Raw genomic sequence first — 12597 nt, forward strand, 5'->3', positions numbered from 1 at the left:
ACTGACTCTACACATCCTTTATTTGATTATTTTATTTTTATGGAGACAAGGTCTCACATGCCCCAGGCTAGCCTCAAGTCAGTATGTAGCTGAGGCTGGCCCTGAATTTCTGATATGTCTGTATCCACCTCCTACATGGAGTTATTAGAGACATGCACCACCATGTCTAGCTTCCTTGAGTTGACTTTAAAGTCTGTTTCCTGTTTACCTCAGAGAGCGGGCACACTTCCTGCAAGTGTCAAAAAACTGTATGCCCATCTCACGGCTTCGTTTGTTTCTCAGATCTGCAGATGTCCTGTGTGACTCCAGAAGCAGTTAGAAGGATCAGGCGTGGTTATCTCCATTTGCAGCTGAGGTGGCCAAGAGATAAGAGTTGCTTAAGGTAGGAGTTAGCAAACAACAAAACGGAGTTCCCACACAGAGCTCAGTCTCCAAGCCCAACCATTCACTTACTACAAGAAAACGAAATTCGTGACATTTTGATTTATCTGGTAGCTTCAAAGGTAAGCAGTTTATAATCTTATTACAATTTTTGGAAATGACAATTCGATGCTTTAGTTAGCACAAGTCAGTTTACTATGATAATTTTCTAACAGGTGAAAATGAACATTTTCTAAGAAGGCTGCCATTTGCTTGTTTTGTAAGTTGAAGCAGAATGAGTTTGCTTCCTATGGCGGAGTTTTGCGTAGGATTTTGAAGTTTTTGTTTTATTTGCTTGGTTGCTTTTTGAGACATGGTCTCACTATGTAGGTCAAGCTAACCTGGACTCCCTTCAGTTCTCTTACCCAGTGCTGGGATTGCAGCCATAGACCACCATACCCTCCACTCTTTATTTAAATGGTTTTAAAATCCCTACTATTTTTGTACTGATGAAATTTGAGGTTTTGCTATAGAAGTCATATTGTCTGAACGGTGCCTTTCAGTTCCCGATTTAACTGAGTGTGTGTGTAAGATTTTTATTACAGCACGACTCACTGTCATTAATGTCGTGTAATGTTCTACATCTGTGTGTTATTTCTAAATTAGAGTGTACTGTATGTTAGCTGCTAATTGCATTGCAGCTGTTAATAACGCATTGCTAAAGGAAATTTCTTCAGGACAAAAAAAATAACTGCTGATCCAGGTGTGGAGCTGCACACTTTTGATTCCAACACCTGGGAGGCAGAGGCAGGTGGATCTCTGTGAGTTCAAAACCAGCCTAGTCTACATATAGAGTTCCAAGCTAGTCAGAACACACAGGGAGGCACCATCTTAAAAACAAACAAACAAACAAACAAACAAACAAAAACCTATTGGCAAAATTTTATAGTGTATTCACTCATTTCTATTAGAAACTCTGGAGGGAACTGGAGGGGTGACTCCAGACTCCACAATGAAGGACACTGGCTGCTCTTCTACAGAACCTGAGTTGAATTCTCACCACCCACATGGCAGCTCAAACGAACTGAAACTCAAGTTCCAGGGGATCCAAGACCCTATTCTAGCTTCCCTGAACACCAGGCACACGCATGGTCTACAGACACATATGCAGGCAAGACACCAAGGCACATAAAAACAAAATCATTTTAAAATTAAAAATAAATTCTAGCCAGGTGGTGGCACACTCCTTTAATCCCAGCTCTTGGGAGGCAGAGGCAGGTGAATTTCTGAGTTTGAGGCCAGCCTGGTCTACAGAGTGAGTTCCAGGACAGTCAGGGCTATACAGAGAAACCTGTCTCAAAGGGCCAAAATAAATAAATAAATAAATAAATAAATAAATTCTAATATAAACTATTATATAATACACTAATTATATATAATATCTTAACTATATATACATATATTATACATTATGTATTATAGCGCACATATATATAATGTTGTATATAATATATACTGTATTCTATTTATTTATATATAATATATTTTATATATTGTATGATTAATATATTAAATTTATTATATTTTATATTATATTTCTATATTATATATATTAGGTTTATGTTGTTTCTTTCAAGGTATTTATAAGGAAAAAATGAAAAAATGTTAGACTCAAGACAGAAAATGAAAAATCTGTCTGGAGAAAAAAGTGAAATAAAATTATTTGAATTATTGACTAAATGAAGGGTCTGAGATAGACTGTGCAAAGGAAATATTGAGTTTGGAAGCTGCTGTCATGGGTGTGTCCTACAAATAAGAGCAGAAAGTGAATTCACCTCTGGGTCTCATTCTCTACAATCACTGAGACTTTCAACAAAAGCTAGACTGTTCTCGGTCATTTCGTGGAAACACCCGTCATGCGAGTGCCCTTGGTGAGAAGTTCCCTCAAGGAAGAAGTTTTTGCTCTATTAATAATACAGGTCAAGAGTCTTGGGAAATAGAATAAGCAAATAATTAGAATGTAGAAACTACTTCTTACGTTATGAGTCTCCAAAGAAGTCTACACTTTTACCATCTCCTCGACAACAACAATGGAAAATTAATCAGCTGAAAACTAGAAAGAATGCAAAGATAAGGAGAATTTAGCATTTTTTTCTGGTAAACAAGAAACTGAAATAAAACATCAACAGTTTCAAATTTCAAATATGACTTTGAAATATCTATTTCCCAATAACCAGATTTTACTTGGTAAGGAAAACTGGCATGCTGCTGTTATACACACAAGCACAAATCTCCTGTGCGCAAGACAACATCTGTCATCCCGAAGCGCATCTCAGAAAGTCTGGAGCCGGGCTTGCTGGTACGAGCCTGCAGTTCCAGCTGTGAGGGAGGCTGATGTGAAAGCCAAGGCAGGCCCAGGTCATAGAAGGAGCTGAAGGTCCATTTGAACAACTTACAGAGGCCCTGTCTCAAAATGAGTTAAGTAAGGTTGAGAATGTTGTTAGTAGTAGAGAGCTGTATCAGAGCTGTGCACCTCCAGAAACACCAAAAAGAAAAAGAGAGGGGAGGAGGAAGAGGAGGAGGGAGGAGAAGGGGGAAGAGGAAGAGGAAGAGGAAGAGGAAGAGGAAGGGGAATGAGAGGGAGAGGGAGAGGGAGAAGGAGAAGCAGAAGAAGACCACAAACATTTTAACAGGAATTTTCTTCATTTATGGACATTATAGAAAAAAAAGTTAGCCCAGAAAACAAATATAAATACTAAATAACTCATACATTTTGGATAAAAAAATCAATTGCATATACCAAATTTATTGACTGAAATCATTTTTAATACTATAAGTGCTAAATACCACTGAGGTTTGTCTCTTATGCCAATGGAACAATTCATTACCTTAGCTATATATATTTTAAATACACAATTTATTCCATAGTAAAATATATATCTGGAGAATGATTGTGCAAATATTTACTAGGTTATCAACAGAAAGGACCAAACCAAGGCTATAGCATTTAATGGAACAGGGACACACAGCTGAAAACAAGTGTAGCAGTCACAAGAGATTCAATGTAAGTTCCCCAAAGATTCTAAGGCTGCACAGAATAATATATCTAAAAGATGTGGAGATATTAGTGAATTCTCTCATGTCTGCCAGACTCGAGCTCTAAGCCTTAAAAACAGAGTAGTCAAAGAAAAAAATTGAAGATATAAGGACAGATGATCTCTTTGAAACCCTTGTGACTTTAAAGTCATCAGTGGCATAAGGGGGCATCCTTCCAGGAAGCGTCAACATTGATAAGTATATAGATTGAGCACAAGCCATTGAAAATGTATACTTAAGAAGTAGGTTTTCTCTGCCCTCATTTGCTGTAATATTTAAGTACAAATCTATGATAACATAAACATCATGGCATTTGTGCTTTGGCTTTTGTTAGTGTGGATTTTTGTTTTGTTTTGTTTGTTATTAGGGAGTGAACCAAAGTGTGTATGCTTGGCCTGTGTTCCACCCAGAAGAGTTATCTCCACTCCATAAACATTACCATAAGCAGAACTTAAATGTCGATGTACAGAATGTCTCCCAAAACACCAAGATTGAGAAACTTAGAAGAAAATAGTTTTTTACCTATATGATAAAAGCAGAATAGATATTGCTCATGCTGAACAAATTGTCAACCTCTTGACATTGGTACTAACTTCTCCAAGATAGAAAATACTAGAAAAATAAAACTCATTTAAATTCTGAGTCATATAACTAGCTCTTCTACAGTCCAAAAGTCAGTATCAGGCACACACACACACACACACACACACACACACACACACCAAATTGGAAGTAACACTATCTCTTTATTTTTATTTATTTATTTTTATTCTTTAATCTTTTTTTACAGTCCAGCCGTTATCACCCTCCTGGTCTGCCCTCCGACTGTTCCTCATCCCGTTCCTCTTCTCCCATCTCCAAGGGGTGTCCCTCCCCCACTCCAACCCCACCAGATCTCCCCACTCTCTGGGGTCTCAAGTCTCTCGAGGGTTAGGTGCATCTTTTCTCACTGAGGTCAGACCCTGCAGCCCTCTGCTGTATATGTGTCAGCAGCTTCCTATCAGCTAGTGTTTGCTGCCTGGTTGGTGGCTCAGTGTCTGAGAGCTCTCCGGGGGTCCAGGTTAGTTGAGACTGCTGGTCTTTTGTGGTGGCGCATGCTGGTAGGATTTGCTGAAGGAGGCAGAGGCAGGAGGTTCACAAGTTCGAGGCCAGCCTGGGTAACACTATCCCTTTAAAAGAAAGGTTTGTTATACTGAAGAATATTACGGCCCTTTCACTCTTCAGGGTTGTATGCATAACTTGAAAATGTATGGTAAACATGAACCTCCATAACCATTAAAAACACATGACTGACACTGAACAGGCAGAAGTGTGCTATTAGGACATTGGTGCAGGGACCAAAGTCTGGGCTGGGGAAGGGGTAAAGTCAGCTGGTAAAATGCTTGCTGCATAAGGGTGAGGTCCTGAGTGAGGATGTCGGCACTCACCTAAAATTGAGCGTGGTGACCCATATTTCTAACCTAACACTTAGTAGGGGTAAGGGGGTTGTCAGATTCCAGGGGGCAGATTCCAGGAGGCAGATAACAGTTGGTTGCTAGCCAGCCCGTCTAGGTCTATCTTCAGTAAGAGATCCTTTCTCAAGGGAATCTGGTGGACAGTGATGGAGCGGGAGACACAGTCTTCAAATGTGCGCTTGCGCAAAGGTGCGCAAAACGCCACATCCACCAAAAGTAAGCAATTAAATAAGCGAGTAATGTGGAGCCTGTAGAGAAAGACAATGGATGCCAACCTCCAGCCTGTACACAAGAACATACCAGCGTGTGCACCCGCACACATACCTACACCCTACACGCGCACCTTAACACACACACACACACACACACACACACACACAGAGGGGGGAGGGGATGAGAAGAACTAAAGACTGTCAGTCACTTCTTGAATCTAACTGGCTCACACAGTGCCTCAGCTGTCCACAGAAGGGCATGCGGGCACAGCTCTGCCGCTGTTATTGCAGCCACATGATAGTACCCACCTGGGTACTATCAGTCAGCAGTGGGAAATGTACACCCGACATCTGACGTTCAAAAAGCTGCCTATCTGTATTGACAGCGGGGGTTTCCATAGAAGTATGATGCTGGAAAACCAACCATCAAAACTGCCTTGGGAAATTTTCCTTTCCTGTGGAAATGATTCTATGTTTAAAGCTGGCTTACGACAAATGGCTATATCCCGAGATAGACATTTTCTGTTCTTTTGGAGTTTGATGGTTTCATATATACTTCACGTGGAATCGACCTGAATTCACTCTGTTCTTGTTGCACCAACACAAGGCAGGATGCAAGTTGCTCCAGGAGCCTTCATGCGGGGGCGTGTCCCCGTGTGTTCCTCCTCTCCTCCAACAGAGACACCTTTCACATCCTGCCAGGTGGTGATGGGGTGGGGGGTGGAGGGGTAGAGGGATAAATGTTACAAGTGAATGATCAGCTGTGAGTGGTGATTTGCATAGTCTTCTTTGTTTTTCTATTATACGTTTGCTTTGGCTAAGAGCCCCACTAGGTAGCTCAGGCTAGCTTCAGGCTTCCTTCCGGTTCTCCAGAATGCCAGAAGCACCCACCATCTCACCCAGAACATCTTTTTGGGGGTGAGCAATCTCTGCAATGAACATATCTTGAACTAAAAGGGAGACAGAAGAGGAGAAGCAGGAAGAGTAAGAAAGAAGCCACGGAGGGAGTTCCTGACGCACCCCCAAGGTTGTCAGGCCTCCCTGAGGCTAAGGATGAGGGGACTGGCCCTGGAACACAGTTGAGACATGGACTGAAGAGAACAGGGCCACAGGACTGAGCTGAGAACTCTGAGAGAGCTGAGGCTGAGCCTGGAAAAGGATTCTCCCGACAATAAAATGCAGCCTTTAAATTCCTCTCCTGCCCTGAGACTGCCTCCCTTCTGCGGCTGCAAAATTCACTTATCTCACAGCTCTGACCTTTTTAAGTAACGTCTGCTGTCTCGTAGATTGCTAAAGTGGCTTGGCAAAAAAATAAATAAATAAATAAATAAAAATCTACTCTGATATGTGATGAGCACGGCTTAGACCATCTCTGTTTTCCCAGAATTCTATTTATACAGTGTCACTTTCCTCCAGGTCACTCTGTGTTTAGCTCCCTTTGAAATCTAGAGCCTCGTGGCATTAAAACTACAAAATGCACAGGCACTGTAAAGTGGGCGGGAAAGGCATTTTTGGCGCCTCGGAGAGGATCTGCCACTAAAAGCAGTTTCAAGAACTAGACCCTCTAGTCCTCCTGCACCGAAGTCTGACCTACCTTCTCATCACCCGATGGATACTGGAGTCCATTTTTCTTTATCATTTTCTGCTGGAAAGACTAGGCCAGGATCTGCGCTCCCCTGTCCACCCAAGCCTCCCACACGTTCCGCTGCAGTGAAACTGCGAGTCCACTCCTGCAGCTGTCTGCTCCCGCTCCTACATTTTCAGCCCCGACTGTCTTCTTCGCAGATCCTACCCAGCCGGGGCATCCTTGTCATCCTGCCCCGCGAGGGTCTCAGTCAGACACTGCTTTGCTGTAGGAGAGGACCTCTGTATGTGCTCATTCTTTTGACTACAGGACAGTAGAAGGGGCAAAACCTTTCTCCTGGGCTGTCAGGAAGGCAGGTGGCAGCTTCGTGGAGGCACCAAGAAGCAAAAACTGACTTAGCACATCGGCATTTATTAAGTGCTTACTGTATGCTCCCTCCTTTGAAAGATTCTAGTTCTTTTTTGTTTGTTTGTTTGTTTTTTGTTTTGTTTTTCGAGACAGAGTTTCTCTGTGTAACCGTGGCTGCCCTGGAACTCACTCTGTTAGACCAGGCTGGCCTCGAACTCAGAAATCCGCCTGCCCCTGCCTCCCAAGTGCTGGGATTAAAGGCATGTGCCACCACCGCCTGGCCGAAAGACTCTAGTTCTAAATAGAGATTCACCTAAACTTCTCTTGGCAGTTTCCAAAACTGCTGGTATTCCTGGGACTATCTTGTCATCCAGATTAAGGGCATTTTTTTTTTTTTGTCTTTGTTTTCTCAGGCATGACTCCTATGGCTCATAGTGTCATGGAAGTTGGAAGTTACCAAAAATATGTATGAGCAAAATAAAAACACCTTTGATTTTGTTATATTGACCCAAACTGTTGCCTTTGAGGTTATGTTTCTTAAATTTAGATTTCTTTATTTTAGAGAGTGTGTGTATTGCCTGTATGTATGTATGTATGTATGTATGTGTATGTGTGTATGTATATATGTGTATGTATGTGCACCACATGTGTGCCTGGTGCCTGTGAAGGCCAGAAGGGGGTACTGATCCCTTGGAACTGGAGTTACAGGCAGTTGGTTGACGTAGGTGGCGGGGACCAAGCTTGTATCCTCTGAGCTCTCGGCTGCTTTGTTCTCATAAAACAATTTCTTCTCTTCTTTTCAGCTGTACGGTGCTAGATAAGGCCCAGAATACCTTTGGGGAAGGTATTCTGAACAGCAGGCAGGCACCGGCTACTAATAAAAACACTAACAAACAGGTTTTCAAAGCTTTGCAAACAGTGATTCTGTCCCTCTCCCCACTCTGACTCCAAGTCCCAGAACCAAAGGTCACAGGGAGAAACATAAAAGATGTGTTCCCCTGGCCCACATTAATTTTCATTATTTACTCTATTTTTATTTGTTCATTGACTTATTTTTGAAATATGGTTTCTCTACATAGCCCTGGTTGTCCCAGAACTCACGTGTAGACCAGGTATATTAAAAAAAAAAAAACCAAAAAAACAAGCAAGCAAGCAAACAAACAAACAACAACCACCACAAAAATCCTCCAAACCCAAAAGATTACTAGTGACTGAGTCTGTAGCTTGGCCTAACTGAGCAAAATCATCTTTACTTGACATAAAACTCATTGAGAAGAAATAATGACTTCAGGATATTTAAATTTACCCTCCAGAGACCTGGAGCAAGAAATTGTAACACATTTGGAAAATTTACCCTTACGGGATTTCTTAGTAGCCACCAGCAGATACTTAAAGAAATATGGGTATGGCCCGCAGTCAAGTCGGCCGCGGCTGAGGAATACCCTGCTGGACTTGATGTACTCCGAAGAGGGAACAGGCTATCAGAGCCATGGAGAGGGGCTCCGAGGGACACCCGACTTGGATGCCACTTTAATGAAGCAGCTCCACACAGGTTCAGTAAACAGGCTGCCCCCCCAACCCCCCACGCCAGGCTTCTCAGCAGATAACCGGGCTCTCAAGTTGTCCAGTTGTCAAAACCCAGATCACAGCTTTTAAGGGCACCCCAGCAAGAATCCATCTGGAAGCGGCCTCCCTAGGGAGCAGCTTTCCGAAGTCCCTAATCCTTGTAAATGAACTTGAGGTTTTCGGCCCACCATGGAACGTGGACCATGATGTCCAAAATGGAGTGGCAAGCAAATTCTACAAAATTAGGGACATGAAGGAACAGCAGGTTTTCAGGCTTGGGTTTCTGGTTTTCTTTTTTGGTGCTAGGGAATCGAACATGGGGCCTTGGGCATGCTGGGTAAGCACCCAGCCACTGAGCTGTAGTGCCAACCCCCTTCCCACTGTTTGTTTGGATGCAGGGTCTGATTAAGTCACCAGTAGGCCTTGATCTTTCCATATTCAAGTAGCTGGACACCAGCTTGCAACACCAGGTTGTTGCTGTTTATAAAATATATTTATTGTGTGTATGGGGAGGCAGTACACACCCATGCCACAGTGTTTGTGTGGAGGTCAGAGAGTAATTTGAGGGAATCAGTTCCCTCCTTATGCTATGTAGGGCCTGGGAACTGAACTCAGGGCCTCAGGCTAAGCAGCAATCACTTCCACCTATTTAGCTACCTCATATACCCTACCACATTGTTTTTGCCATTGTTTAACGTATTCTCATTGAGAAAAACTTCCTCTAATTCTAGTGGTAAAGAATTAGGGACCGGGCTGGAGAGATGGCTCAGCGGTTAAGAGCACTGACTGCTCTTCTGAAGGTCCTGAGTTCAAATCCCAGCCACCACATGGTGGCTCACAACCACCAGTAATGAGATCTGACACCCTCTTCTGGTGTGTCTGGAGACAGCTACAGTGTACGTAGATATAATAATAAATACATCTTTAAAAAAGAAAAAAAAAGAATTAGGGACCAAATGTGATTCCCCACTCAACAGTAGGACCACAAATTGTAAAGGTTTCTTTGTCTTTCAGAGGTGGGAAGTTACTTGCCCCAGGCTTATTAAGCTAGGGATGATGCAGGGCTAGAAGATGAGCCAGTGCTCTCAGGTCCCAACTGGCTGCTTCCTGCTCTGTCTCAAAGTCTGCGACACTTTGAGGCTCTTCCTCCCATTCCAGTTGCAGGCACAGCAGACGTACTAATAGGGGAGGAAGAGGCAGTGCAGACTCAGTAAAAAGGAGCCACGTGCTTGCGTGCTTGTGTGCTTGTGGTTGGAGCCTCTCTACCTCTAGCCTAGTGAGTGGTACGGCTACTGGAGTTTTCTGAACATCAATTTCTTCATTTGAAAAAGTAGAGGAAACAATGCCTTGGAAATATATTTATCTTAACAACATTGCACAGGCACACCTGGTAGCCCAGATGTTCTATCAAAGGTACCGGCCCCCAGCACTTAGAGGCGCTTGCTGCCAAGCCTGATTGGTGACTTAAGTTTGATCCTTGGTACCTACATAGTGGAAGGAGAAATCCAACTCCCTCAAGTTGTCAGACCTCTACACGCCTGCTAAGGCATGTACAGACACACACACACACACACACACACTAATAAATTACATACATGAACTTAAAGAGTAACAGTAAGCTATCTAGGTAAACAAGTGCATACTCCAGGTTACTGTTAGAGCCTTCCCTAATGAGGTGAAGGAGGAGTAGTCTCGTTTCTAAGGGGTGTGCCATAGATAATTTTGATTGACAGCTTCAGTTACATAAAGCCTTCGATCATTGTGCATGTCTCTTCCCATAATGCATCTGATGTTAATCATATGCATGGCCAACTATGCATAAACATAAGAAGGTAAATAATTATTTTTTCCTAAAAGTTCACTCAGAGGGCCCAGTTTGCCTTATTGAACATGCATCCCAAATCAGTCCAAACCAGATCAATCCCTGTCATTCATATGCCAAGATACATTCCGGCTGGAATACATTTAATGAATACAAACTTATTCCATTGTTCTGAGTGGGGTGTACTTGCAATTTAGTGCCGACATGTGTGTGTGTGTGGGGGATGGTCCTGAGGTGTGTGGTTAGAAGAGGAATTCAAGCCAAGTGGAGTTCCAAGTTATTAAGGTATTCCCTATGCTCTCCTGCCTCAAGATGTGTGTGTGTGTGTGTGTGTGTGTGTGTGTGTGCCCACACATGTACACTATATTGCATATGTATATATGTATACTATATTTTTAATGCATTTTTCATCTTTTATTTTATATGAATGGTAACATACTCACATTCTGCCCCACTTTTCCAACCGAGTAATGTACCCAAGAGGGTTTTCCCCAGAGCCTTTTCATTATGGCTCCAAAGCATTTCATTCATAGATAATAACTCTGAAACATTTATTACCAGGGCTTTTTAAGTTCTCAATCACAAAGGATGCTTTGGACCTTGAACCTGCAGCACTTCGCACAGTTCCTGGGCATCAGTTAGACCAACTGTAGGTGTCCTCCTTGACCCCAGTCTCCTTCGTTCTATCTAGTCCGTGGTGTATCCTCCAGGCTCCAGCTACAAAACAAAGTCTCTACACATTGCTTCTGTCCGCTGCCATGGGCACTTTGCTCCAAGCTGCTGCCATTCTTACATGAGAACAGGCACGGCTGTGTTCGTCTCTGTCACTGTTCTATTGCTGTGAAGAGACACCGTGACCACATCAACTTATAGAAGAAAGTCACTCAATCGGAAGCTTGTTTACAGTTGCAGAGGCCGCAGCCATCATGGTGGGAAGCATGGCAGCAAGCAGGCAGGCTTGGCGCTGGAGCAGTAATTGAGAGCTTACAACCTAATTCACAGGCATCAGGCAGAGATAGCAAGACCAGGTCTGGTGTGGGTTGGTTTTTTTGTTTTTTTGTTTTTTTGTTTTTTTTTTTTTTTTTTTTTTTTTACTTTTCCCATAAAGTTCACCCAGAGGGCACAGTTTGTCTTATTGCCCCTCACTGATTTGACTTTTAAGGGAAAACTCAAAGCCCACCCCCGCCCCCAGTGATCTACGCCTCCTTCAACAAGGCCACACTTAATCCTTCATAAACAGTCTACCAGCTGGGGACCAGACATTCAAATACATAAGCCCATGGGGCCAGTCTCCTTCAAACCACCCCGATGTTTAAGGTTAGTCAGACGAACTACACTGAGGTAGTAGCTACACCCGAATCATGCCTACTGAAAAAGAGAGGGGCCTCAGTGCTCCTCTTTCTGAAATGAGATTATGCACCCGAGTCTGTAAATAAATACGCACTGTCTGCCAAGACCTACGCTTGGAGGCTTTTCCGCAAGGGAGTTTGTTGAATCTTAATCAGATGGTTGTCTCAGCATCTTGAAACAGACATAATCGTAATTGCTCTTTTGAATGTGATTTTCCTCCTGTAGATGGCTCTCCCTCCCTGTTGGAGACAGCATAGTCTCACTGTGTAACTCTGGCTGGCCGGAGCTTGCTTTGTAGACTAGACTAGCCTCACACTTGCAGCAGATCCTCTTGCCTCGGCTTCCCCCGTGCTGATATTATATAGGAGTGCCCCACCATATCCTGCACACACTTCCTCTTTTATAGTTGAATCTGAAACTCAAAAAAGAAAAAAAAATCGATGGTATCACAAGCCCTTTGGTAGGACTCAAACCCCCGCTTTGTCTGCATTCAAGCAGGTTAAGTCACGCTGCAAGAAGCATGGCACGCATGCGCGTGCTGTCAAGTGGAGGCAGCATCCGACCAGGAAACCTCCATGGTGCCTGCGCCCTCTACTGGCGACGCTGCTCAATTTCTGGTCTAAAAACCAATTTCCCATAATACAACTGGTGGTTTGTAGTAACAACTCAAACTGACTGAGTTCCTGACATGCAGAGATGCTGGGGAGGTCAGAATCTTCCGACTTCCGGTTCCACGAAAATGGGAAACTTAAAAAAAAAAAAAAAAAAAAAAAAAAAAAAAAGCAAAGAAAGGAAAGCTGTGTG

General features: G+C 43.1%; 1 protein-coding gene across 1 annotated transcript in view; it reads left to right on the plus strand.

Moving 5' to 3' along the window:
- Nucleotides 1-264: 264 nt before the first annotated feature.
- Ctse (cathepsin E) overlaps nt 265-12597 on the plus strand; it is a 28006-nt gene continuing 15673 nt past the window's right edge. The window contains exon 1 of the mRNA XM_031381920.1: nt 265-503. The gene's annotated coding sequence lies outside the window, so the exon portion shown is untranslated. The remainder of the gene's footprint in view (nt 504-12597) is intronic.

This window comes from Mastomys coucha, unplaced genomic scaffold, assembly GCF_008632895.1.
Source record: "Mastomys coucha isolate ucsf_1 unplaced genomic scaffold, UCSF_Mcou_1 pScaffold1, whole genome shotgun sequence".
In the NCBI taxonomy this organism is placed as follows: domain Eukaryota; kingdom Metazoa; phylum Chordata; class Mammalia; order Rodentia; family Muridae; genus Mastomys; species Mastomys coucha.